This window comes from Leptosomus discolor, chromosome 1, assembly GCF_034619465.1.
Source record: "Leptosomus discolor isolate bLepDis1 chromosome 1, bLepDis1.hap2, whole genome shotgun sequence".
Classification (NCBI taxonomy): Eukaryota; Metazoa; Chordata; class Aves; order Leptosomiformes; family Leptosomidae; genus Leptosomus; species Leptosomus discolor.
The window spans coordinates 70,090,248-70,117,290 of NC_141391.1; the positions used below are offsets into that span (position 1 = coordinate 70,090,248).

The window sequence follows — 27,043 nt, forward strand, 5'->3', positions numbered from 1 at the left end:
TCTCACTCACTACTTCCCCCCCCCCCCCAGTGAGCCTCCTCCAACTTTGCATGTGTGAAAACCAAAATAGTTGTGCGGATTTTTTTTTTTTTTTTAAATGTGACAGTGTGTCTGTGATTCGGGACATAACAAATGAGATTAGTCTCTCACGCGGATGCTTTTGCAGATACTGGAGCGCACTGGCTTAACATGTAGTTTCTAATTACAGAAGTATTGCGGCTCTTACTTTTATTTTTTTAGCCATCCTCCATTGCAGTCACTGATACATACAAGAAGCACTCGTTAAACCCTTTTCATATTTCCACACTTCCCCACATAAAAACTACCTGTGACGTGAGTATGTCATCGTACGCAGTTTTTCCCCTCTCTTAAGTCAAAAAGAGGAGAAATACTAATGAGAAAAAGTTGCCCGGAATCCGGCGCTCTCCTCAAAATAAGATTAATGGCTGTACATTTATGAGAGAAAATTCAGTTAGATCTTCGTGTCTGTGAGTTAAAGGGATATGTTATCACGTTAATAATACTACAAGCATACTGATGTCTAAGTCTGGAGAAAATAAGCCGTTCAGTTTTGTTGCACAGAGCGCCCCACAGGTACCTGTGAGCTGACTTCCTCGGGCAGCCCGTGCTGGGGTGGCTCAGGTGCGCGCGGCAGTCCGGGTTACCGTGAGAGCGTCTCCCCTCGGGAGCAGGGGGAGCAATCTCCAAAAGCTTTCCGACCTTGGTCACCTGACGAACATCGCTCTTCTAGCACTTGATTGACCTGGGTGTAAATCCTGAGAGTTCTGGGTGGACTCCTGAGCACATCCGTCCTTGTTCTGTAAAATGTCACTTTATTACATCACCCACATGAAACCCTAATAATGTCAGCTGTGGAGGGGCGGCGGAAGGGTATGTTTTCCGAGGCCTTTGTTACATGTTTGGACACACAAGCATTATCCTGACTCTGCTGAATCTTTATTACAACATCTGCTCTTCGCAGGACTCCTATCCTGAATGACATTAAAAAATATTTTATTTTATGCAGTGGTATCAAGAAATAACTTTTTTTTTATTACTCTTCCCAATTTGCTGCGGTCTCTATTCAGCGTAGCTCTAAGTGTTTATTAACATCCTGCTGCTTATAATAGGCAGCAACTAATACGTTTTCATTGGGAGCTCTCCTCCTATTGCCTGTATTTACTAATTAATTTTTCTCCTGCTGTACAACACTTTGGGGCTTATGCCTTGTGAACACTGATAATTAAATGTGCTGCTACTTTCAAAGGGAAAAGAAGTTGCTAATGACATTCTGTAATGTCTGATTGATTACAAAACTGAAGTTCCCCTGCAGTAAATTTGTTCAGATGGAAAACTGTACTGTTCATGCTTTCTGACTTAATGGTTATGTTGGTGAACATATACAGCAGTATGTGGAATGTACAAATGTATAAATATGTTGATTTTTAATAAAAAAACCTCTTTTAATGATGTTTCTGTCATTCCTAGGTATATAAAAACTCTGGGATGTAAATGGCCGGGTGAAGGAGAAATTTTTTTTTTTTTTAATTTTTTTTTAAAGTGGTAAATAGAGGCTTCATCTGGGTGACTGGCAGAGGTGGTCAGGTGAAAAGGCTTAATGAAGCAAGTGCAGGGTATTAATGGAGACAAACCAGTGTTCTTAAAAACTAGTGAATTCGATTTTGGGGAAGAAGTTTTACTTCTTCCTTGACTGAATCAGGATTTTTGCAGATTCAGGTGAAAGCAGCTAGTGCTGTTACAGTTGTGGAAGGTCTTGATCTGCCTCTGTGTAGCCAAAGCAATCCCTTCTGTGATTAGAGCTGGTGGTTACATGGGGGGATCTGGTCAGTGACGGGTGTGTGGATGTGCTGGAGCAATACAAACAGAAGTAATAAAACATTTTGAGGGGAGGCCTCGAAACAGGGCCGGTGTTGATCTGGGAGCATAAGCTGGTGGCTGAAAGCGATAAAAGCGGATGCTGTTTGCAGAGCCACCTCCGGGACCAGGCAGAAAGTGAGCTTAATCTGCAGCTTCTCTACTGGGGCACACTTTAGTACAGACAAAAATTCAGGGAAAACAAAGATGCAAGTGCTACTAAGGGTGGATGGTATTTATTTTTATTAGTAGAGCTCCCTCATTCAACCTTAGGAGGCCAAAAGCAAAGTTACTGCTGGAGCCCAGCCTCTGTCCCCTGGAAAAGGGGATGATTATGTCCCTGCAAGGTGGAAATGAGACTGGCGTTTACATGCTCCACAGCAGGGAGCCAGTGTTCCTCATCTTCCTCCTTGCTGCTCAGGAGAAATGGTCCTGGCTCAGAGCAAGTTCAGGGCCGAAGGGCCGGCTGTCCCCCTCTTCCCACTTCCAGCAGAAGGGGCCAGGGCCACCACAGTGGCAGCATAGGACCTGCTGATGAGGAAACCCCGGGAAAGGGAGGGTGGTAACGGCTGGTCAGGAGGCTGTGATAAGCCGAGGAAACCAATGTTACCTCCAAGGGGAGGCAGTGAGGGAGTTATGCAAAGCACAGGTACAGAAAAGGGAGGAATCTGTGTTTGGGACATGCAGGTACAACCCAGTTCAGCTGGTCTCCATCCCCACTCTTCACATGCTTGGGTCTTTTCTCCCTGCCCGTGGTACAGGGGAAATCCTGTGTGTGACCAAAATGTGCTGAGGATGCTGGCTAGGAAGCGTAGGGAAGAGGTGGCCTTAGGGTAATGAGAAATGGGAAAACTGGATGAAATGTCTCTCAGCCCTGAAAAACCGTCACTGGAAGGAATTTAAGAGAATGTGGCATTAACCAGGCAGGGGGAGAAACGGTCGCTGCTGGGTTTATGAATTGGCATGGGCCTGTAGATCATGAAGGGGTGGTACGTCCTTTGCCTGCTGCATCCCTCTCTCTTTCGCGCGTGCGGTTTGTGGATGTGGTGGTTGTCCTGGCAAACTATAAACTGGGCAGACCGCACTGAAACCGTGGTTTAACTTTGGTGTGAATGAATCTGTCACCTCAATATTTTACTGCTCTTGTGCTAAAATTCCCTTGGTTCTTCGCATATGCTGTTTAATCATCAGGTCTTGCTGCTTGTTTCAAGTTTGTGCAAACAATATTTTCACCTGTCTTTTTGTTGCTGCTCTTTTTTTAGCCAAAAGTATGTTTATATAAAGAAATAATACTCTAAAGACTGCTGAGCAGTAGCTACCTGCCATTCAGTCAACTTGGTTTTAGTTGCAAGTGTAGCTTTGATAGCATTGCACTGTTGTGCTTTTACTTGATGTCTCAAAACCAAATAACAAATGGGAACATGCTCATTCTCCAGTTTTGTTTGTGCACTAGAAACACATGGGATGGTCAGAAAGAAAGATACAAAAGCAAAATTTGTGCAGTTTGGCTAGTTCCTACCTGATTTTCAGCTACTCTGAAACTGCTGCTTAGACAGTTGAGTGGCTCTCATCAGACGCATAGGTTGTATTATTTTTCCTAATTCAGGCACTTTGAGGAGAATCCTGGATTTCTTATGCCTGAGCTCAGCTCAAACCTTTTGAAGCATCTTGGTGCTCAGGCAGTAGAGGACAGGGTCACCCCTCAGCCAGGCAGCATGGGTGCTAGCAATGCTGCAGGCATCTACTGGGAGACGAGGGCAGGTTGTGCACTGCATGGCTGGGGAACCGGCAGGTCAAAAATCCAACAGACAGAGCGGGAACTATAGCGAAGGGCTCTTGTTTGGAAGTTCAGGTCTGCGTTCACTTGGCAAGGTTTCTACAGCCCTATCATGCCAAGTTTGTTCCTTTGGCTGAAGCAGAGGCAGTGGGTGCTCAAGACTCTCTTACAGAGGGTGTTTGGGATGCGGAGGTTGGAGTGCAGCATGATGTGGAAAGGAATGAAAAACGTTACCGCAACGAGCATCACTTGGTTAGCTCAGCCAGCAGGAAATACACCCTGGAGAGCCCTGGTTTGCATTTCCCCAACCATTCTTCCAGTCCGTGGAGGAAATGCAGAAAGCATCAAAAAAAAAAAGCAGTTGTGGCTTTGACACGGTAGGATTTCAGCTAGTTTTGCCTCTAGACAGTGCTTAGAAAATGGTCCGTGCTAATTATCCAGATGGTAACTCCTTCCAAGACAAATAATCAATAGAGCATAGCTGAGTTTTGGCAGAAAAGAGCCCCAAAGGTCCAGTTCACTGCAATAACCGTAGCTGCAGGACAGCGTAGGGTCAAAGAGGCCAGGGTTGCCAACAGAAAGCTGATGGCTGAACAGACAGCAGGTTTTCAGCAGGTAATGAGGCTGATAATAATAATAATGCCTAAAAATCCAACAGCAGTCATGAACAACATTACCATTGCCTATAATTGCCAATAACCCCCTGAAGGTACTGCCTTGTCAACGTGGTCCTTGCACTGAGTGGGACCTGACCATCCCAATGCGTGTGATCCGATGGCCTGGCACGTTAAAACCACAGAAGTATAAAGCCCTTGTAGATACTGGTGCACAATGCACCCTAGTGCCATCAAATCATAAAGGAACACAAACTGTTACTATTGCTGGAGTGACAGGACGATCTCAAGAACTGACTGTTGTGGAGGCTGAAGTGAGCCTAACTGGGGACAAATGGGAGAAGCACCCTATAGTGACTGGTCCTGATGCTCCATGCATCCTTGGCATAGACTTTTTAAAGAGAGGGTACTATAAAGACCCAAAAGGTCGTCAGTGGGTTTTTGGTATAACACCTATAGAGGCTAAATAACTATTAGCTTCATTGCCTAAACTTTCAGAGGAGTCCACTAGGCTACGTTCTCCAGAGATGCTGTTGTCCAAACCCAACTTGAAGCAGGGTCAACCTGTGTCAGGTTAGTCATCTTGTTCTAGACCAGTGCTGACAAGCTTGAAACCAGATTGGGAAGGGTCCGAATGTCTTCTGGTCAGCTCTTTGCCAGAGGAATGTGTTGCTTAAGCATCCGCAAAGCTCTGTGGTGGGTAAATGGCTAAAAGGTGCACCTGTCTTGGAGGAATTGTTTGGGTTTGGTTTTAGTTTTGTTTTTTTTTCAGATGTGACAAGGACTGAATAAACAGGGAATTTCTAGAAAATAACAAGCTACAGATGACAGCTTCAAGAGTGTCTGCTTGGTGCTTCTCTGACCTGGAGAAGTATATTCAAATAAAGTGCAAGTTCTTTATATCTGTTTGAAAGTCATAGACTGCAGGCAAAGATGATTCCATCCCTTTAGTCCCTGTAACGTACAAGGTTACTCTACAGCGTCATGGCAGTAAGCTGCCAGAGTTTGACAGAAGCAGGGGGTTTTCTACTTGAACTGCAAGCAGTTGAAAATGGGGAGGGAGGGGCACAGGAGGGATTTGTATCTGCTTTTTTTAAAAAATGTTGTGCATTGGGGATTTATTTTGCAAAGTGGAAAAAAGGGTTTCATTTCTGTACTTGTTTGATCCATCTTTAGGTTTTAACTTGTCATATCTTATTTCAAAGCATCTCTGTGGCCTGTTGTGACACACTGATTTGTCAAGCAGAAGGTTTAGTGTTCCTTCTTCAAAACCTTCCCGAAAGCTCTTGTTCCGGATGGCAGGCGCTCAGTATCTCCCCCACTAGATACTCCAGGAGTATTTCTGGCAGCAGTTGCTCATTCTATGATGCTGAACGGCCACAGAAATGTGATGGTCAAAACTGAAGACTTGCCAACTAAAGAAATCTCAGTCCCAGAGAAGGGAGGAAGTCTCTTGTAAAGCTGCTATTAATTATTGATACCTCGATACCCTGGGCTTTTGGCTTTCCCATCTGCCTGATATCCAGTCACTTTTACAAATGTGCACAGTGCTTTGTACCAACAGTCACTTGGGCTGTTAACTTTCGTCCCTGTAGAAGGAAAAATGGAAAGACTTTCTTGATTGAAACTATGCTGTGACAGGATTTGAAGGCAGCCAAAAGGAAGATCTGCCAGGGCCTTTTTTCAAAGCGAATACCCTGGAAAGTACCAAGAGGGCTCTGAATGCAGAAGCTGGGCTTCAGGAAATTGTACGCTAGAACAATTTTAAAATGGAAAAAGCTCATAAGTTGGGTAGGGAGAATGTTTTAAAGGTTTGCAAGCAAATTCCCCACCTTTTGTCTGGTCAGGGCAGGTTTTGACTTTGTATTAGGCTTCAGAACAGGCTTCGGTGTCTTCCTAAATTGCAAAGGCCCCTCCGTCCTTGGGGATAAGCCCCGCTGGTCCTGCTCTCAGGGGCTGCTGGTCTCTGCTGTGCCCACAGGCTCCCGTTGGTCCCTGGCCAGCTTGCTCACTTGCTTCCCTTCCTGGGCTGCACCTTGTCCTCTGGACATCTTCCCCGGCTGAAGAGCTGGATGGCTCTCAGGGTGGTGCAGGCTGCACCCTGCCCAGGGCGATCCCTCTGCCCGGGTTTGACCACTTTCCCCTCCAGGCTTGTATCAAAACTTTGTGCAGTGTGATATTAAGCTTTGGTAAAATGCTAGAAAATAAAAATAAAGTAAAAATAAACAGAGGTTCCTGGCTTTATTGAAGTGTTCCATTCAATAAGGAGCAAAGCTGTGCTCTAACACAAGAATTCAAGGTGTCTTAACTTGGCAGCCATATTTTTTTGTGTTGAAACATTTTCATATACCCACTATTTTAATGAAGTATCTATGATGAAATGTCGTCTTTAATGGTTTTTCTAGTGAAACAATGGCCGTTAAGTCAACTTACTCTTTTAACACCGAAAGGAGTCCAAAGGCATTTGTAAGCAGTCCTTCCAAATTCTGTCCAGCTCTATCTGCAGAAGTCTGGGGAAGCCAAGGGGACAGCCCTGCAGCATGTGGACTTCTATCATGCAATACATAGCAAGTGCTGATTTTCATGCAAAATGAAAGTCTCAGACAAGATCTCCTGAATCAAAAGTTGTGAATCCTGAAGACATCCTTGTCTTCTGAACTGAAAGGAATGGAGTTGAATCTGCTGTAAGTTTTGCTTCATTTTACTCTCTAGTAGCAGATTTAGGCTGAAGGGAATGAGGTAAGGACTAACAGTACTTAATTGCTGAACTGTTTTTACAGGAATTATATTTGTGAGATACCTTCAACTTAATTTTCATTCTTCCTCATCTCCAAAACCCCAACCAATAACCCCTCCCCACCAGAGCATGATGGATATTTGGCAAACGCGCAGGAGCTGGGCTGTTCCTCATTTCTTATGTCCAAGCCCCTCTGGATCTAGCCTGAGACCCTGGCAGCAGGGTGACAGAGTAGCCAGTAACATTTGGTAGCAGAGGTGACAACTACATCTGAACTTCCTCAGTTCTTTCATGCCACCAACATAACATCAAAACGCTAAAGCTGCCCAGCCTGTTTGGGCTGTTCTCTTCATTTCATAGCATTTTATTAAAGAGAAGAAACTTTTTTTCGCCTAATATTTTGAGGGTGAAGTTCATGTCAGTTTCAGGCAACAAATTTTGTGGGCTGTGGGTTTCTCCGCCCATTTGGGCTGACCTCCATCTCTGGTGGAGGTAAGCTGAGGGAGGTGGAGGGAAAGCAAAGCCCTATCCATATTTTTCCATCATGTCATCATGTTTTATCTAGATACTTTAATTCTGGTATACCATGGCACTTAAGTGTTGTGTACTCCCTGTGTGGTGTCAGCTCCATCACAGAAAAGTTATAAAATGTCTTGTTCAGATAGTCCCAGCAACAGAAATCATAAAAAATCCCAACAACTTTGGTATGTTCATTTTATGCATCATTACCTGCTGTTGCTTTACACAACTGTCCCCCTGCTGTGGAAGCACTGGGAATGCTTTGGCATGCAAAGAGCTTTTTTTCCTGTTCTTTGTAACATTTGTGGGGAAAAGACAACTACGATGAAGGCAGAAGAGGACCTCATTTCTCCTTGAATACCAGCATGCTTTACCAGCAAACTGACAGTGGTGATGCTAAAACTGTGCTCTTGCTGACCATACTTTCTCGTAGGTAATATAACCATGCTGTAACAAAAGCAGGGACACCAGTACAAGTGTAAGTCCTCGCCAGTATAACTTTGCCTGCTGCAGGTCTCTGGTGCAGCGGAGTGAGGGAACCAGCTCTGGCACTGTGGTGGGCACATAAGTCGGAGGCAGCTGGACCGTGTCCTCAGCTGCGCAGCAAAACGTGCTGTTTACAAGGCTGTCCTGCACACGGCCTCTTCTGACGGAGGTTTTCTTTCAGCCAAGTCCAACAGCTGGTGGGAAGCAGAGCATCCGAGGGGAGACCCATGCAACAAATAGGCTGCTCTTCTTAAACCACACTGAGAGGGACGCACTGAAGATCAATACAAACTTTAGAGTCCCGTGCGCCCTACAGCAGAACAATGACAATAGTACAAGGAAAAAAAAAAAAAAAAGGTTGACTCGCAGCATCCAACCTACTTGGTGATGCCCCCAGAGAACTGCTCTTGCACTTGACCTGTTTGCTCCATCGAATTACCCAGTCTGGCCTCACTCAGGAACAACATGTTTCTTTTCTGCTAGTTCTGATGGCACCAGTGAAGGTCACTGAACAAACCCGCACGACCTAAAAAAGACTGTCAGCTCTATCTTTCGCAGCATAAAGAGGTGTGTACCGCGTGGAGGCAACGCTTATTGAGGTCCGTGCTTGTCGCTCTATGGGCTTCCTTACATACACAAAACCTGTGTATGTGCCTTTCAAAAGATGGGTACATTTTTCCTCTAGTGTAATCATGGAGAATAAATTTCCAGCCTTAGCTAGCACTGGGAAGAGCACTAACACTGCGGAGCTATGCTACCGAGAAGCCCCTCTTCTTCCTCTCTCCTCGCCTTTTGGGACATTTCTATTACGTTTGCTGTCTGCCATTACAGTGTTTTAAAGTGTGTGGTCTGTATTCATTCAAGCTCCATTCTTGCCTAACCATCACACAAAGCTGATTAATTCACCCTTTCTGAAATTATGCACACTGCATCAATGTGATACCTAGTGTTTCAACCCTTAAACAAGGTTTTAAAAAAGGTCACATTACATTCTTCCATTAATAGCACTTAAGAAACACTGAAAAAAACCCACACCCACAGAAAATGTCGGGGATCTCATCCAAGTGCCCTGAACTCACAAGCCTGAGTTTAAAAACAAACTCATACCTGAATAATTTTGGTGCTTTAAGTAGTTTTTATTTAAGGTTCAGCACAATTCAGATATTGGCTTTTACGGAAAGAATGCAGAAGAACAGCTACAACAGAGCAAGGGGCCCAGGACTGTCTGTGCCTGGTCAGTGTGCACAAGGAATCAGAAAGGCGGGGAGAGGGGGAAACATGCCAAAGGAAAACTAAGGAAGACATCAGTGCAGTGTGCCTTAGAAGCTAAGTGATAGAAATGGCATTATAAAAAAACCAAACCAGAGATAAGGCTGAAGGGGACTGGCAGAATGGGGAAAGGAACAAAAGCCAAGGTGAAAGAAAAGGAAATAAAATTGTGCGAGTGTCCTCCAGTGCCCACTCAGCTCTTACAACCGAGGACACCCATACATGTCCCTGGGGTTTTGAGAGTGGTATCCCTAAGAGTCAAATGAAGGATCTGTCCTGCTGCTCTCCTCCTTGCCTCCTCTCGGCTCATCCCACCTCTAAGTCTTACGCTGCACTCTTAAATGCAGCGGTTCACTTTTGGCTCCGACCTCGCTGTGCTGGTTGCTGGCAAGGGCCAGGGATGGTACCTAACTCAAGACATTTCTTCGTACAACCACGACAGCACTATCTCAGGGATATGTCAAAGTTCTACCAGGCAGATTCATTTGAAAGGTGACTTATTTACAACTTCAAATATGTACAAAAAGGACAATAATGAGCCTACTTAATGATCGTGAAACAGACTTAATGCCATTTAATTACTGCACCTGTACCAAAAGGCAGAAAGAAAAATATAATTAAACTCCAGAATTAGAAAGAGGGGGAAAAACAGTCTAATAATAGATACTTCACCAATAAACATAAAGGTTATAAGTGGGATCCCCAGAATTTCAAAGTCAAAATAAATTTGTGAAAGTGAAAAGGTTAGAGGCAGAAAAAATAATAATCAGGCAGCAAAAGGTAAATAATCCATTAATGATGCACATCTGCTGAAGCGACTGAATGAGCAGAGTGCTCGTCTGGCTGCAGAGCAGTGAAGGCGATGCCCGGCAGCAGCCGCCACAGCCGGCCCTGCCCCGTGGGCGCTGGGTAGCACCTTTGCGTACAGCCACCAGGTCCATTGCCTGCCACCAGAAAAGACCACTGAAACAGAGTAATTAGAAACAGGCACAGGGCACATTTCCTATAGGAAATGCTGGGCTTAAAGGGGAGAAGCATGTGGCAAGAGAAAAAACAGAGCAAGTTACGGCTAGACAGATACCTGTGGAAAACCGAGCATGACAGCAACGATGGAAACTGTAGGTGAAGGAGTGTTATCCAGCCCTATAACCACTGACATGGCAGCTTCGCTTCCTCGCTGACCTTTTTCAGCTTCCACCTTCCAAAATCAATTGGCAGGGCCCTGATGTACAGGAAGAAAAAAAAAAAAAAAAAAAAAAATGTTGTCTTTACATTGAGGTTTGCAGTTTAAGGCAGCTTGCTACATTTACTTTGGGTAAGTTTGCTTTTTAAGTCTCTACAGCCAATTAACGACCAAAATAATTTTAGTTCTTCAGAATGTGGCTGAGGCTTGACCTGCTGTGAGTGTGTAGTTTTAGCCAGCCAACGTGCCGTCCTGACTGTCTGAGAGATGGGGGTTCACCGCATGCAAACCCCTTGGCTTTGTGAGATGCTGCCAGGCAGCTAGTGCTGTGCTTGTTTTAGAGGATGGCGTGGAGATGCTGGCAGTTCCCAGGAGCTTTCACACAGGTAAGGACAAGGCTTCCGTATTCACAGCATTAAAACCTTATGAACCCAACACACACCAGAGCAAAATAAAACTGGGGCAGCAGTCCTTACAGGACGATTTTAATACCTTGAAAATGCACAGTACACACCACATATAATGGCTGTTGCATTTCTGCAGGAATTGAAGCTGAGAAAAAAGACATGACTGAACCTGGAGCTGTAGCACTTTGATGGCAGAGGAGCTGAGGCCACACAATTTTAGCACTGGAGGAGCCAAATTCCATCCCAGGCTACCACTGAAGCCTACTTTGATCCACACAGAAGTTATGTTTCTTATTACTGTCTTTAGACAACTTTTTCCCTGACAGAAGCTCACATTAGGACACTTGCCCTGCTGTTCTTTGATGGTTACTTATAAGCTGAAGGGTCTCCTGATGAGCATGTTTTGTCTGTCTTGGAAGAGGTGATATGTGTGTCTCTAGCCTGGATTAAAGAAGCTGTACGTGTCCTGGACATTCACATCTTTCACATTCTTCATTACAAACCTCTGCTGTCACAATTATTCAGCCAAAGTAGTCCACTTTTAGTTTATTTTTAAAAGCTAATTGCACTGGCACATTAGTAATTTTAATTTTATTTTTAAAATTTAGAGTTGAGCATATCAACATCCTAGGTGTGGGAACAACCAAAATAAAAAAAAAAAAAATAAAAAAAAGAGATTTAGCAAATTTCAGAGCCACTCAGGAATGGCAGGAAACAACATCTACAACAAGACATAAGTAGGAAACTTTCAAACCAGAAGAGCTCTGGGAAGAGCATTACATTGATTCAGATCCCAGAGAGGTGAACTTCTAGAAGTATATTACAGTAAGGAACTACACACAGCTACTCAGCACTGCAAAATTCCCTGTTTTCAGTGAGTGTAAGGCCAAGCAGTGGATCACATTGGAAGGCTCTGAGAGTCTAATTTCACACAAGGGAAACATTAGTGCCTTCTGAGCTCTCCTTCAACCTTTTGGGCTTTTCACAGTTTAAAAGACATGAAAAGGTTAAAAAAAATTACTAATCTTCTGAGGAATCATGTTTCAGAGAATGAGACAGGACACAGAAACTTTTTTTCTGCAGGGTACCTGGAGCTGAGCATTGCAAGAACCTGTGGTGACATGAAAGTGTTGGCTTTTGACCCAAATTTAGCAACTTCTCCACTGTCAACTCATATGGAAAAGTGCCAATGGGCAAACGTTTTCAGATTCGTGGAGTAAACAGATCCAGAGCTGCTTCAGGCTTCAGTGAAGCATCGTCTGGCCCCACATGACACAGGGAATGATGAGCATGGTAAAGGAAGCTCTCACACCTTGCTGCCTGTGTCTCAGAAGAAGCTGCTGCCCTGGTGCAGGCATCGCTGCATCCCTGAGCAATAACCTCCAGGGTTATCTGTCTACAGAGACAGTCCTGAAATGTGAGGTGCCTACTGAAATGAGCCATTTTATTTTATGTTGCTCTGAAGCAGAGGAGGTGTGTACTCCACTCTGGGTGTATATTTGGTCACCTCTTCCTTGGTGTCTCTCCCGAAGCGATCTTGAAGGTGTGAAGGAATGTTTGGTCCCTGGTCATTTAAATATCACGCAGTGTCTTGGCTCAGGGTGTGCACTCGCCATGATGCTCAGTTCAGTTTGTGTTCATGTGCTTTGCCTGGCAGCCTAACCCACTGTGAAATACTTTGTTCTGAGGAGGTTTCCTAAATCATGTGTTTTGCTTCTTGGTGTCAGAAGGGACATGATACCACCAGAAGCAGGGATCTACTGATGTAATAAGGCAGGAGAAAATGTTACCCCAGAAAAAGAATGATATTCACAAGGAGTGAAATCAGGTCAATCCCGTAAGATCTTGTTTGCTAGGTCTTAGACAATAATGCCCTTGGATGAATAGAGCACATATACAAAAATACTTCCTCGTGCCTATTTTTGGTCTAAACTCATAATAAGAGGGCTGATCCCTTTATAGGATCTCAATGCTGAGATGCACAGAGAACCCTGATTTAGCAAAGCATGCACTTACACAGAAAAGCACTATGATACTACAGTGCTTTGATAATGGTCATGGAGATTTTGCCCCAAGGGAGGCAAAGAACTGGATTTGGGAAGGGAAGGTCTTTGGTATAAGAACAGTCAGTAGTTTTTCCTGCAGAGAACAGGCCCTTCAATTAGTTTGAGCAACGCAAGATAAAACATTTTTTACCTCAAAGTTCTCTGGCTCCTACATGAAAAATGTGAAGCTGATTTTCAAGCTAGTTATTGTGCTCAAAAGATGCGTAGTGACCCATTGAGAATCACTTGAGTGAACATTTCCAGCTTTAGACTACAAGGTAAACAAAGAGAAAATCGGGTTTGTTTCCAGGGGAAGAAGGGGTTTAGTAATTCTTCCTTAACTCTGACACTGCAGAGACGCATTCCTGGACAGAAGCATCACTTCACCACAAGAACACCTAACAGGCTACTCGGCACTTTTTGGTGCTAGGACTAAGAAGTCTTCAAATGTGCCAAATTAATTGGTGACGGTCAATTTAGACCCCCATACTAGGGCACAGACAGAGTAGTTCTCAGTCTAGCTCCTGGATATTCTCCCTACCAATGCTTAAGGCAGATCAGATGATTGTTGAAATTGAAAGCTGTGAAGAAGCTTCATTTCTATCTTACGTATAAAACAATAATACGTAATCAGGAGGTACCTGAATTTATCTACATTTCAAGTTCAGTTGCAAGCAAGTCTTAAGCAGCCATCTTAATTTATATGGCTTTAGAAAAATTATTTAGAAAAAAATAATTTGGACTATTTAGAAAAAAAATTTTACCCAATTTAAAGGGTTGGTATAGAAACTGTAATCATGAACTGGTTAAAAAAAATTCCATACATACTACCTTGAAAGCAAAGCCTCTCCAATTGCTTTATTCTTGGTGTGAGCATTGCCGTTCTAAGCTAGAGGTCTTTTCCAGAGAGGTGAAGCTATAGCAAAAGAACAAAAAAAGATTTTGAATTGAAGATTCAGAATAAAAAGTATCCAAATCTATTCAAAAGACAACCGGAGCACACAGTCCTGAGTGCCCGTTATGCTGAAAGTGCCAGTGCTACAAAGCCACAGGTGAGCATTTAGCGTTACAAACTGCTGTAGGGTGGCAAAGTCACTGCAGCGACTGTGGGGAAAAAAAGGCTGATAACTTGCAACAGCCATGTTTTTCCTGCAAGGTTCAGAAGCCAACTTCACAAACTGCTCTTGTGCAGGACAGCAGTGAGGGTTTGATGGGCATGTGTGTTCCCCTCCTCAACAAACTAAACAGAAAAAGATGTGAACTATTTTACCAGAAATCTGCTTTTCACTGAAAAAAATTATTCAAAGAACTGAGTGTTCAGCATAACCAAAGTAACGTGGAGACTTGTTTGTATATTATATTGAAATATATGTGTTATATATAAATATATTATAAATATATAAATATATAAATTTATATTTTTTTCCCCATTTTTATGAGGAGGTGTCACAAGCAGTTCATATCATTAATGCTGGTGTAGCAGAAATTTGTTTCCATGGTGCTTTACTAGTACTCAGCTACTACAATTTTATGTTTAACAATAATTCTTAAGCCTACTCCTCTACCTGTGTGAACGCATAGCAAGTCTCTTCTGGTAGCTCTGGTAACCTCTTCTAGCTCCATTAACTTTGCCTGCTTTTCTATCATTTTCCCCCAAGTCCTTTGCCTTTGGTGCAAATAATTCCCAGCAGAAGATGGCCTGTGCTCTAAACCGGCTTTTCATCCCTGAATAAGGGTCCATGCAAATTAGATGATTAGCTAAGTAAAATCCAACTTGCTAAATACCAGTAAAATTATGCCATAGAAACAGACCCCCATAACCTCCCTTTGGTTTTACCTGCCACTTGTCAGACATGATCACAACAATAGCAAATTAACTTTAGGGAAAAAAAAACCCTGACAGGGCAAAGATACTCGGGCAATATTCAAATGAACCACTTAACCTTTTGGTACTAACAGCTTCCTGCAATAATGAAACATAAGCCATTAACTCAATGTGCTTTGTTAAATATTAGACAAGAGCGCACATTCAACTGAGCACTCATGTGTACTTGGGGACAAGGAGCCATCTGTGTGGACTACAATCTCCAGGATGGGAAGCGTGCTGTGAATGGCACTCCAGCCTAGCAAGGCTCTGGTGTACAGGGGAAAATACACAACAGCCAGTACATCACGGGAAAAGGTGGTCCAGAAAGAAGAATAATCCTGTCTAGGAGGTTGTTTGCCCTTCTCAGTGTGATCCATCCTGTGCAAGCACAAAGGAGAACAGAAGAGCTCTACCTCACTAGTGAGCAGGCGAGGAAAACTCTGCCCAAAGTAGGGTAATGCCCATGCTGCCTGCATGGTTTCATGAGCAGGTTGCAAGCTTCCTACTCTTTAAATACAGATTTACAGTTCACTAGGTCACCAGACGGCACAAGTATCGTGACAGAAGCAGGGCTGGCATAAGTCCCTGAAGCACCAACTTAGGGGCGCTGGGGAGAAGAAGGTGAAGAGAATGATGACTTAAAGTGTTTCCCAATTAATAAGCATGTGGACACAAAGGCTGCATGAATGGCACCTATACATAAAGTGTGCCAAGTTCCTTCCTGAGTAAAGGAAAAGAAGGAAGACTATATTTATTGTCTGTCAAAAATTCATTTTTGTCTTCTTGAGTTCAATCCAGAAAATTGGTGTGTACTTCCCTTCCCCACTGGCCTTTGCTAGCCCTTACTGGCTCCCCGTTCACCTCAACTGAAGTGCAGTTGCTAGTTGGTAGCTAATGTCAGTGAGGCTCCATCCATTCTCCAATGTTTGGTATGAGGGACAAAACATCCTGACAGACCTCCACTTGTCATGGGACAAGGACGGGTGCTAGCCCAGACCACGTTAGTAGATCCTCAAACAAACGTTCTTCAAAATATCTAAGTCTGAATTCCATTTACTCTGTGATAAATAAAAATTTCATGATGAGCTTTTGAGCTGTGAAACACTCAATTTCTTCATTTTTAAACATGCATATTAATATATCTACACATTCATGTTAAAATAAGAAACATTATTTGGCTAGTATTGCATGTATTACAATTTCCTGAAATCGTTCTTCTTGTCCTACAAGAACTCAGAAAGTGTTTTAGACAGCTCCTGACCAAGACACAGTACAAGTGTCATCTTGTTTAACTTTAATGATATTGCTCTGGGCAAGGTCAGCAATTTTATATTGTTCTGTCAAGAAAAGAAAACGTATAAGCAATAAGATCTGAAAGGTTTCAGGCCTTCTGGGAATCCTCCCTGTAAGGATCACTACAGCAGACACTCTCAACAGGAACAGCAGTGAAAATACGTAGCAAGAGGAACAAGCTTCTACAGCATAAATTTATATTTTCAATTATTTCCAAGTCCTTTAGACTCAGAGAAATGCTTTTACAGTTCCTGCTGAGCTCTATAGAGGGCTTCTCATCAGCACTTGAGAATTCAGGGGATTCTTTAGCTTTACAAGTTCCTTGTTTGTGACATATATCCAACCCCATAACAAAGCAGTTCATATGCGGACAACATCGCAATTAAGTCTCTGTAAGCAAACTAAGTTTTGCAATCAAAATCCCTCTACTGTGAGCCGTGATTTCTGTATATTTTGGATTTCTGTGTGAGCTGGTCGCTTCCTTCTTTCCAAGGACAGAGGTGATCTCTACTACATCTTGGAAACTTTGCAGATGTGAATCACAGGAATTTTCATCTGGTGGCTTCTACTGCTGGAAGATGCCAGGCAGAAACACACACATGTCAAAACCAACAGAAAAACAGCAAAAGATTTGCTACAACTTGCCCTGGATCTCTTAGTATAAAAAATTTGTCAACTACTTCTCTACAATATCAGCTGCTTAAAGTCAGCCTTGCCAGCCACAGTGAAGAGCTGAGAACACATTAAATGCCAAAACATAAAGCTGAACAGTTCTTGTCACAGTACATTATGATATGATGATAGTGCTTTTTTCCTGAATTGTTCCATTAGAAAAGCTATTCTAAGGGGAAAAAACCTGGTTAGCAGTCAAAATATTAGGAAGAATTCTTAGTAAATGCCGCCTTTAGAAGTCTGCTAGAATAGCTATGGAGATTGCACATATATGGAATAAAAAATAACCCAAACAGTTTTATTCTAATACCTGTCTTTAGCTGGGTTTCGCTGAAAAATTCAATCTACATTAGTAATGTATAGGCCAACAGAGCAAAGGGGGAAAAAGACACATTTTTTAGAAGTGTTCATGGTTTTGGCCAATAATAAATAGCTATGTTAAAGGTAACCAGCAAAATGAATCGGTAAGTGAGGATATATGCTTATACTGAGAAATACGAGCAGGCACTAGCCTGAAGAATGAGAAGCTGTGGAAACAGCAATCCTACTTCAGCCGTAGCAGCCCAGTTGCGTGATGTGGAGACAGGACTCCTGACCTCAAACAATTTTAACCCTAAAAGTTGCACTGGAGTGCAACCTGTAGGCAAAGAGTGAGCAGAGCTGGTTTTAAGAACTCATGCTGCCTCATGCCTGTAAGTTATTTGGGTTATGGTGACTGGTTTTACAGGTGAATGAGTCTCTGTCCTCTATGACTGTGACTGTAGCACACGGCATCAAGTTCAGAATCCCAAATATTGAAGTTCATGGGCAAAGACAACCCAGACCCCAACAGATTTCTCTGATACCTGCAGATGTCCTCTCCTTTCTGCAAAAAAGAAAAGCAAAGCTGTACGGTCAGAGCCAGCACAGGACAGTTCTTGAGCGCAGGAGTGCTGCAGAGATGGGTGCCAGGGAGTCTACAGACTGCTTCCCTCTGCATCCTTACTGGTCATTTAATCCCTTGGTGAGCTCTCAGGGGACACTGCCAGGTTAAAGGTTAAAGTCTGGTCAGGGAGCTTCAGGGGTGCGAAATACTGAGACCTGGAAACTAAACATGGCACTGTCACGGCAAAGCACTGTTACCAACAGTGCTGTGGGATGTTGCTGGTTAGCAAATGTGGCTGGCATCCCACCGTCGACCTCTGCAGAAGTATGCTATTTCAAGTGAGGGGAATAAATCAGGAATCTGGTTCATTACTTAAGTTCTGGGTTTCTTCCCCTTTTAACAAACCAACACCCTTCCCAGCTCCCCCCCAGCCTGTCGGTTTCACGCAAGAGCAAGAAGCAGACTGTAACTCCAGGATGCTTCCCTTCGCACTCTTGTCTTACGCTACAGCACTCTCCCTCCAAGTTGCCCTTAGAGGCTCCAAAATCAAGTTTTTAAGGCCCACTGGGAGCTGCATAGTTACTTTTCTCACTGACTTGCAAAGCATCATTTGTTATTAATTCATATTAATGTAAAACACTCGCAGAAGGGCCTCCCTTTATATCCTCTTACTTAATCCAGTTTACTTAATACAGCTCTTGGCATGTGGACTGCATCACGCATTGTTCCCGAGAACCAGTTCGGGCACTGAGCTGAATTTCCACAAGGACACTCTTTCCATCACTTCCCAGCTCCTTTCTAAAATTCCTGTTAAAAACTGCAGGCTGGCATTAGATTATGGCAATTATTACCAACTGATGCTTTAAATGTTGATTCTACAATTGCATTACCGTTGCAGCGGGAGAATGGCACACTGCAAAGAAGCCAGGAGGGCTGGGCTAGGAGAGCAAGGGCAGCCTCTCTCTTCAGAATAAAGAATACAGGCTGCATATCCATTATCAGCAAATTTTAGCTCCTGTGGCTCTTGTTTCCTCAGCATGGTCTCAGCCGGGGACTGATGGGACTGCTGACGGAGAGGGGCACTGCTCCCACTGAGCGTGAGTGGGACAGTGGCCCTACTCAAGGGCAAGTGAAACGTTATATCCCAAACAGGCATCATGCTTGGATACCTGAACTCACTAAATAGTAAATAACTCAAGAACCTGGTCCAAGATAATAGATTTGAGGTGTATTTCAAGAGGCTGTAGAAGCCACTCCACATGGTTGGAGCCTCAGCAGCTTCAGAAATCAGGACTGGCATTGCCGGTTGCCTTTAGGGATACTGGCAGTGCCGTAACCAGTACATCACTGCAGCTCAGGTGTGCTGAATGCCAGGATCCAAAATTCACTGCAGTAGACTCAAATGGGCCCAGAGGAGGATATTGAGCAAGATTTTCCACGGCTTTTGTATGAGTTTGTTGCTCATTGCTGAGTTGTTCAGAGGTGGTAGCCAGCCCCAATGGGTGACCTCCCCAGCTCCCCTCCCCGTACTGGTGCCTCCGGGAGACCTGACTGGGGGCAGACCCCAGGGAGCACTGGTGGCCTGCTCCATGGCTGTGGGGTTTGGTGGGTGACTTCCACAATGGTCCACTGGAGGAAAGCAAGCTTGTCTATGCACACACGTACATACACCCTCATGGGACATTTGGAAAGGATTTTGCACCTAACTTGGGACATTCCTGCTAGTCTTCAAATCAAAAAAGTTGTTCAACTCTTTAAAAAGGTGGGTTTCAAGTTTAGCTTAAATATGAACTATGTATTTTATCAATGCATGTTCAAAACATACATAAAATTCTGTATTTGCATATTATATACATATGCACCTATATATAACTATATCATTGTCATTCTTAATGACCAATTTCTATAGAGCAGTGAAATAAGCATCATGTGGTTGTCTCATGTCATTATAACAAAGTTCTTCCACATTTTTGGGGGGAGAGAGGAGAAAGGAGAGAGACGGAAGAGAGAAACTGCATGTGAACATTTTTGTTTGGGGGGATTGAAGGCATTTAAGGGACCTTTACAAAAATCATATTTAAGAGACCTCTCGTTCATCTTGCGAATAGTACAACAACAGCTTGCAGGAAATGATAATTATCTCCTACTACCACTTGCTGGTACCCTATAAAATATTCTTTTAAAATAACTAATGCATTGAGGTGTGTCAAGTAGCTTTTTCACCACATGATGTGTGATAAACAGGATATCTCTCGTAATCAGAAATCTAAAGCATGCGGAATGTAAAGATTAAAAGAGCAGTGTTTTTTCTTTAAATGAATGTAATCAATGCGCTTATTAGTTTGCTGCGGCAGAAGGAGGGAGTGGGTGGGTGTTTCAGAGTTGGCACATGTCTATTTGGCAACAGTGAATAGCCTGAGTGTTTATAGAGAGAGCTCTGTGGAATCCCTAGATTCTGCAGATTTCCTTACCAATTTTGTCTCGGATAATTAAGGATTTTAAATAATAAAAGAAAAAGTTAAAGAGGAAGTACAAGCTCCAGCTGGATCAAATAAAAAATAAATTAAAAAAAAAAAAAGAAGGGTTTTTAAGTTCTCAATATTGCCTTAAAACTAAAAATCAGCACTAAAGCACAATTCGGCTCTTAAAAGTAACTATGGAAAACTGGCACCTGCTTCCTCAACAGATCTACTCCCTGAATGTCTCCAGAGATATGTCTTCTTAAACTAGTGATTAAAAAAGGTTTCTACAGCTGTTGGACCTGCAAGACACAACCCATGAATGGGACTGGACTGAGCTGGAGTCTTTCTGGTCTGTACCTGGCCAAACTGCATCACTGCAATGACCTAAGTCTCCAGCCACATGTTGAGATAAAGCTGTTGTCAGCCACACTGATACGGAAGCAACAACCCTGATGTCTTCAAATCCCACCCTCTCCTTCAGGTAAGGCTAAAATGTCACAGCAACCTCCCTTCTTATCTAAAATGAAAAATGTGTGTAGGTTTGCACAAATGCAGCTTAGTTGCTCTTCGGTCATGCCTGGGAATAACTGCGGCAGACCTCCAGCTGGGACAAAGCCTCCTTCTCCTGCCTGGTGAGCAGGGCAACTTAGGCTTAGGCACAGTGAGCCCATGACCTGCAGGAGGAAACTTCTCAGTGAAACAAACTGGCCGTAGCATTACCGCCTCTTTCATGCACACGAGGCTTCTGGAGAGCCAGTGTGGTTGCTGCCGCTGCCATCGAGGAGGAGGTGAAGACAGAGAGAAAGAATGTCCTTGTTTTTGAGGAAGGACTGCTGCCACTCTGAAGCTGTGGTCATTCATCGTACCTCTCCAGCACTGCTAATGGCAGAAGAAACAAAAGGTCTGACCTGCTCTCCTGCCCCACCTTTCTCCTTTCTGTGCCCCGGCCCAGCCTCTCATCCTGGAAACATAATCCTGTTTCATCTACAATTCCAAAAAGCCAAAGGCCAGTTTTGTGTGGCCATATTAAGTTCAAAAAGTCCCAAAAGCCTGTTGAACTGAGTCCTTGGAGGGCTGGTGGCCAACTCGGAGCAGATAAGGAAGCAGTGCTGTACTTCTCTGAGAGCAGCATCTCTGGTGCTGTCAGGCATGAGGACTTGGCTCAGGACACAGGACAAGGGCAGCAGCATGAGCTGCAAGCTGCCTGTGAGCAGCTGTAAGGTTGGACAGACAAGGTCAGGGTGCCAGGCATTAGCATTCTCTTACTTGGATTCTCTACTGAAAGCCTGGACACTGTCAGAAAGACCAAAAGCTAAATAGATATCCAGTGCCACTGCCACTGTTCAAGTGTTACCAAACTCCTGCAGCTCGTGGCCAGGCAGTAAGCAATTTCTCCGTAGCCACAAAGAAGCTCAGGAAAGGAGCAGGAGATGAACTATTTCCCATGTCCTAGCCCAGCACCATGAGAACTTCTTAATTGCAGTATTATTCTGAATTGTTCCAGTCTTTACAGCTAATGACTTCCCTAAGTCATAACTATAGCATAGGTATCAAATTAACTCAAGAATTTTTTTTTTTTTTTTAATCAGAAAGAGTAAACTATCTTCTGTCTTCCCTTCCACACACATATACTACGCTGATCATATACTACTTTATTATTAAGTGGTAATGTCTGGCTGACCAGAATCTGTTTCCTACTTTCGCCATGACTAAAAGAGACTGATACTCTTGGGCAATGTATTATTTTGTCAGTCATACGAACTTAAAAGCTAAAAACCAGGAGCAATTCAGAATGGGAAAAAAATCTGCGTATTGCAGAGATGTTACATCTGGTTTTGTCCAGTCAGTGGCTACAGGAATTAGATAGAACAGTATTCAGGAAAAAAAAATACATTCTTTTAAATGTATACCTATTAGGTGCATGTTGCCCTTTTTTCTTTTTAAAATTTACCATTCAGAAAGTTACACTGAGCCACTAAACCATAGACCACCACCGTGTGCTATGTGCAACCATAATTCCTATACCACATCTCTGCCAGACCTCCATTAAGGAGGCTCCTTCTTTCCTGTGAAGCCAGCTCCTCCCCAGACACTGGCACCCTCCTCCTACCCACCAAAAAAAGAAAGATTATGTGCTTTTATACTCTCTCCAAGACCCACTTCCTTACACGTACATCAGACCCAACGTCCAACGCCAGTTTAAAGTAATCTTTGCTTTAAGGCCTTTGAACTGAGGCCTTTCCTCACTTAGAGGCATCCTGTCACCGGGGAAAACACTGGTAGGGGTCCAACAAGGGACCTCCAAAAGGCCTGGCAAAGCTTGCAGCTCTGTCAAGCCGTTTGGCGCTTAATGCTACGCTGAAAGGGGCAGTCACAGCTCCAGGGGCTTTGCCAGCTTTAGGAGCCTTGTCAGAACTTTCTGGTCACAAACCGCTGAGAGCGGAGAAGCCTCTTGACTTGGGACATTTCTATTTGGCAGGAGGGAGAAGGATGAACCTCCACGCCGCTCGCTCTCCGATGCACTGGCAAATCTGAAGAAGCCATGGCAGGAATGCAACCCATAAACTGCACTGTGCCATACGCATTGATGGGATTTCACAAAGGATAAAGCTCAGATCCGAAATTCTTAAAATAATAAGGGTCTGGTGTAAAGGGCCATGAAGTCTGTAAGATTTCCACTGACTTTGGATCAGGTCCTGGGCGTATCACACAGCGGGATATTATGCAGAACAAATGTCAGCTGGAAGAGTCAGGCTGAGGAAAGAGGCATTTGCTTGTTCTGAGGTACTGTCGAAGCCCCGTCCTGCATCTTTCCTCAGTACACACGTATTTGGATGGAACGTGTTAAATCATATCCTTCGAAGCACTTTCTCAACTACACAGCTTTGGCAGTGACCATTTCCTCATGCGATGTTGATTACCCCTACCATTTCCATGACCATCTATTATAAATAATGGCCGTGCACAGAACTGCGTAGGTGAAGAGCATTAATGTTGGTACCACTCTGCGATGGGGGCATGCTAAGCGGCTTCCGTGGGAAGGCCCCTCCCCCCTCCTATTTTGATTTTTCTGCTGCTATACTTGATGACTAGCAATGAAAATGGGTAAACAGAGATCCAAGGGAAATGAAACTACATCTGCGGAACATTCAGAGCCAAAATACACAAGGTGGATAATTTGCATACTGCATGTAAAAAGTAGTTACGCAGCTTTCTTCCTACTCTTTACATCTCCATAAAACATAATAATGGATTTCTAATTATACATCCAAATAATAGGCAAGCTGCAAGATGCTGGGAGAAAATTGGAAAGGGGGAAAGAAACTAACCAAAGGTACAGATGTAACGAGGGTAGTGACATTTCTATAAAGATGCTTTAATGGCTGTTAAGTAGTCATTCTGAAACAGAATTTTTTTAAGTGTCCTAATAGGAGTTTTCATTTTCAGACAATTTGCTACGCAGTTAAGTGATGTCAAGACTACAAGCTGTAATCTACTACAATGACCAAAGAGGAGCTGTTTTCACGCCCATTACAATATATAATTGATTCCTAAACTGGCTTTCTACAAAAGAAACCAATCAGATTTATGCCAAATTCAGGCAGCAGATGAAGTCTTGACTTTTGATGTTAAACGTCTGATAAACTTTATGCTAAAGTAAAGCGTTATATTTGTAGATGATAAACTCCTTAAGGTAAAAACAAATTCACAGTGGACTACTCAACGCAGACAGTGTCCCCTTTTTATTGGCAAATGACAGAACTTGAATCGTCCCCACTGCTGTAGGGAAGGGGCGCATCCCCCACCCGTGCAAAGAGCTCCGGCCAGCAGTTCCTCCTTCCCTGGGTGCAGCCCTTCCCCTCCTCTGTCCTGCCCACCTGCGGGCAGCCCAGCTGCCTGCCTCCTACTCACCTGCTGGCACGTGCGTCAGCGGGGGAGATGCGGGACCCCATCCCTCACGAATGAAGGCTGACATCCCAAATGGCTGACGTGGTAGACACCATCACCGCATCAGTCGGTGCTACAGCCTCCACACTGAGCAGCAATTAGCTGCCTGAGCTGGCTCCTCTCCTGACCTCCCCAGCCTTCAGCAGCTGGCAGGGCCAGCTTGGTGCTCTGGCAAGTTCAGTTGCCCTTGACTCTCTGCTGCTGCTCTGAGCTGTTCTGCCTCCTGCCTAGTTTTTGTTTTGTACCTTGGGATATCCTTATGAGGCGGCTGTTTTGCATGTTCCTGGTCTGAGGCATCTTACAAGTCCTCCAGAGGGTAATGTGTATGCTTTGCACGCTCAGCCCATCAATATTGGCCCCATCAGCATACCTGATGCAATCAGCAATCCCTGATGAGTTCAGGCAGAGATTACCCAGTAATCTTGCTGTTATAGATACAAAGAAGCAAATGTTTTTCTAATGAAATTTTCTAAATATCGTTTTCCTTTCTCATTTTACCTTAGTCAAATAAAATCATTAAGAGTTCTTTGCAACTTGAGTACAAATGAGTCCTTCAGCCTTGCAAGCATGCACTTAAGAGACAATAATCTGCCTGTTTGCTTAACCTCTGAAATTAAAGGGAATTCAGAGGTAATGTTGGGGGGGATTTAGAATAGGTCTCAAAGTGACTTTTTCACAGGGAAAGAAACTCTGTGAGGGAAGCTGACTGTTAAGCCTGTGCATCTCATCAGTTCTCCTAGCAGAAGCAATAGCTACCAGAGAGCTGTCTCAGGTGAAAGATACAGGAGGGACCCCTGTGGCCTTGGCTCACAAACATCCAAGAGACATCAGCACTCATGTCAAGGTCTCACTAACTCCTAGGAATTTAATTGCAGCTGAGTGAGGAGAAAACCAAATTCCTCCCTACCTTGCAGGTGATACAATCCATGCGTAAACTTCTACTAAATAACAGATCCTGGATGCTTATTACATGTATACGAGCAGGGGCAGCCCTTGCTTTAGCAACGCTGAGGTCCATCCCCACCAGAACTTGACAGCCTCAGCGAGACTGTTCCGAGTCTCACTTCCCTCTTGCAGTAAACACAGATGGCAAACACGGCAGCACCAAAACTGGCACTGCAACGCACCACTGCAGCAGTTGTTGGTGGAGCCTCCTCAGCTATCCCCAAAGTTGCTTACTGGGACGGGGATGTCCAACTCGGGTTGAGGGTGAAAGCCGTGAGATCCTGACAACCCAGCTGCCCTGTGATTTCATATGTGAGATGAGCAGGGAGGTTGTTGTGTAACCATGTGCTCGCATTCTCCTTTTTGCAATGAAGTTGAATGAAGCAGATGTTTTGTCTCACACGGTATTTTCAGTATGCACGTCACAGCCTTCTCAGGCATTGGTGTTCCCGCATAAGAGCCCTCAGTGGGGATTTTGGTGGCTAACCCCACATTTGCAGAGATGGGTGTGCAGTGCTCAGCTCAAGTGTGAAAAGCGGTATGTAAGACGAAGTCACAAGCTCCTCTACAAAGCAAAGATCTTTTCTTCCTCTGTTAGGCAGTGTATAACAATAGTCTTGTCATTTTATTGTTGACAATGTAGCCCACAGCTTTCGCTTTGCACAATGCTTTGCTCTAAAACCTCTGAACACAAGTTTAAATAGAAAAAAAAAATCCTGTTGATACCTCCCCCAGCTAAAAAGCATTGCAGCTGCCACTGTGTATATGTGACCCAGCACTCAAGGTATGTCATACACGAGGTCAAAGTTTTAGAGGTGTCACCAACCCATATCCTGCATGGCTGCTCTGGAACTTGAAATAAGGACTGTACCAATACATGCTGGAGTTTTCTGAATCATTTCTGCCCTGGTACCACTGGTGCAATCATCTTTATCTTGGCATCACCATGTCTTATGAGAAACAGCAGTTACTAAGGGAAAGTGTAACCAGCCAAGCAGGAAGGTATTAGGGACCGGTCCTGGAGCAGAAGAGAATTTGCTTTTGTTGATCTCGGAGGCAAATCTGCACTTTCAGAAGGAAGGGTTAGTGTATCATCTTTTATCTCCTGCTAATCATCTGTTAGTCTGAAATTGCTTCCGTGATGTACTAGTCTGCTCAGGACCTGTGGCAAGCACACACCACTCTGCTTACATTATTTATTACGTCAGTATTGTCAGCATCTGAATATGACATTTCTTCAAACGATGAAGAAATGGTCAGCACGCATCCTGAGCGCCTTAAAGATTTAGTGTGTTGAAATACAGACCTCCTCTGTGGAGCATGCAAGGCTTTTTTCTTTCAAAACGAGCAAGATCCCAGCCGAGCAGAGGAGCACTCATTACGGCTGACACGGCTGGTACCTAAGAGAGAAATGGCAGGTGGGATTGGAATTGCCCAGCATAAAGACTTCAGTATTCAGTTATTTAATACCAAAAGGTTAACAGTGAAAGCAATTGCTGACATAGGGGTTGAGGGTGGATGCTAGGCAATAGGAGGTCTAAAACCATTACTGTCCCTTCGTTTGCGGGTTTTGTTCTTCTCCCACGCTGCTTTGTTTATGTGGGCAGGTACAAGGGCAGTGATTTGTGTTCACACGTTTTGCAGGACATTTAGTAAGCTACTACAACCAATACCCACTGGGTGCTACCAGAGCATGAAAAATATGTTTGCTTCCAATTCCAGCCCTTGAATTCTTATCTATACAAAGTATCACAGAATACTGTGAAAATGAATTTCTAATGCACAAGGATTTTACGAAACTGTACAGATAAAATGAAGTTTCAATAACAAATCCCCTTTCCCTTAGAAAGCCAGTAATTGGTTTTGGCTATCTAAATAATTGTATTTATTAGTTACATATATGATTATGGACATAAGGCAGAAATTCTTTACAATGAGAATGGTGAGACACTGAAAGAGGTTGTCCAAAGTTGTGGATGGAAACATTCAAGGCCAGGTTGGATGAGGCTTTGAGCAACCTGGTCTAGTGGAAAGTGTCCCTGCCCATGGCAGGGGGATTGGAACTAGATAGTCTTTGAA

The 27,043-nt window shown here is 43.8% G+C and overlaps 1 protein-coding gene across 1 annotated transcript in view; it reads right to left on the reverse strand.

Moving 5' to 3' along the window:
* Nucleotides 1–10,482: 10,482 nt before the first annotated feature.
* MRPS9 (mitochondrial ribosomal protein S9) overlaps nucleotides 10,483–27,043 on the reverse strand; it is a 54,425-nt gene continuing 37,864 nt past the window's right edge. Inside the window, exon 12 of the mRNA XM_086482136.1 lies at nucleotides 10,483–10,499. The gene's annotated coding sequence lies outside the window, so the exon portion shown is untranslated. The remainder of the gene's footprint in view (nucleotides 10,500–27,043) is intronic.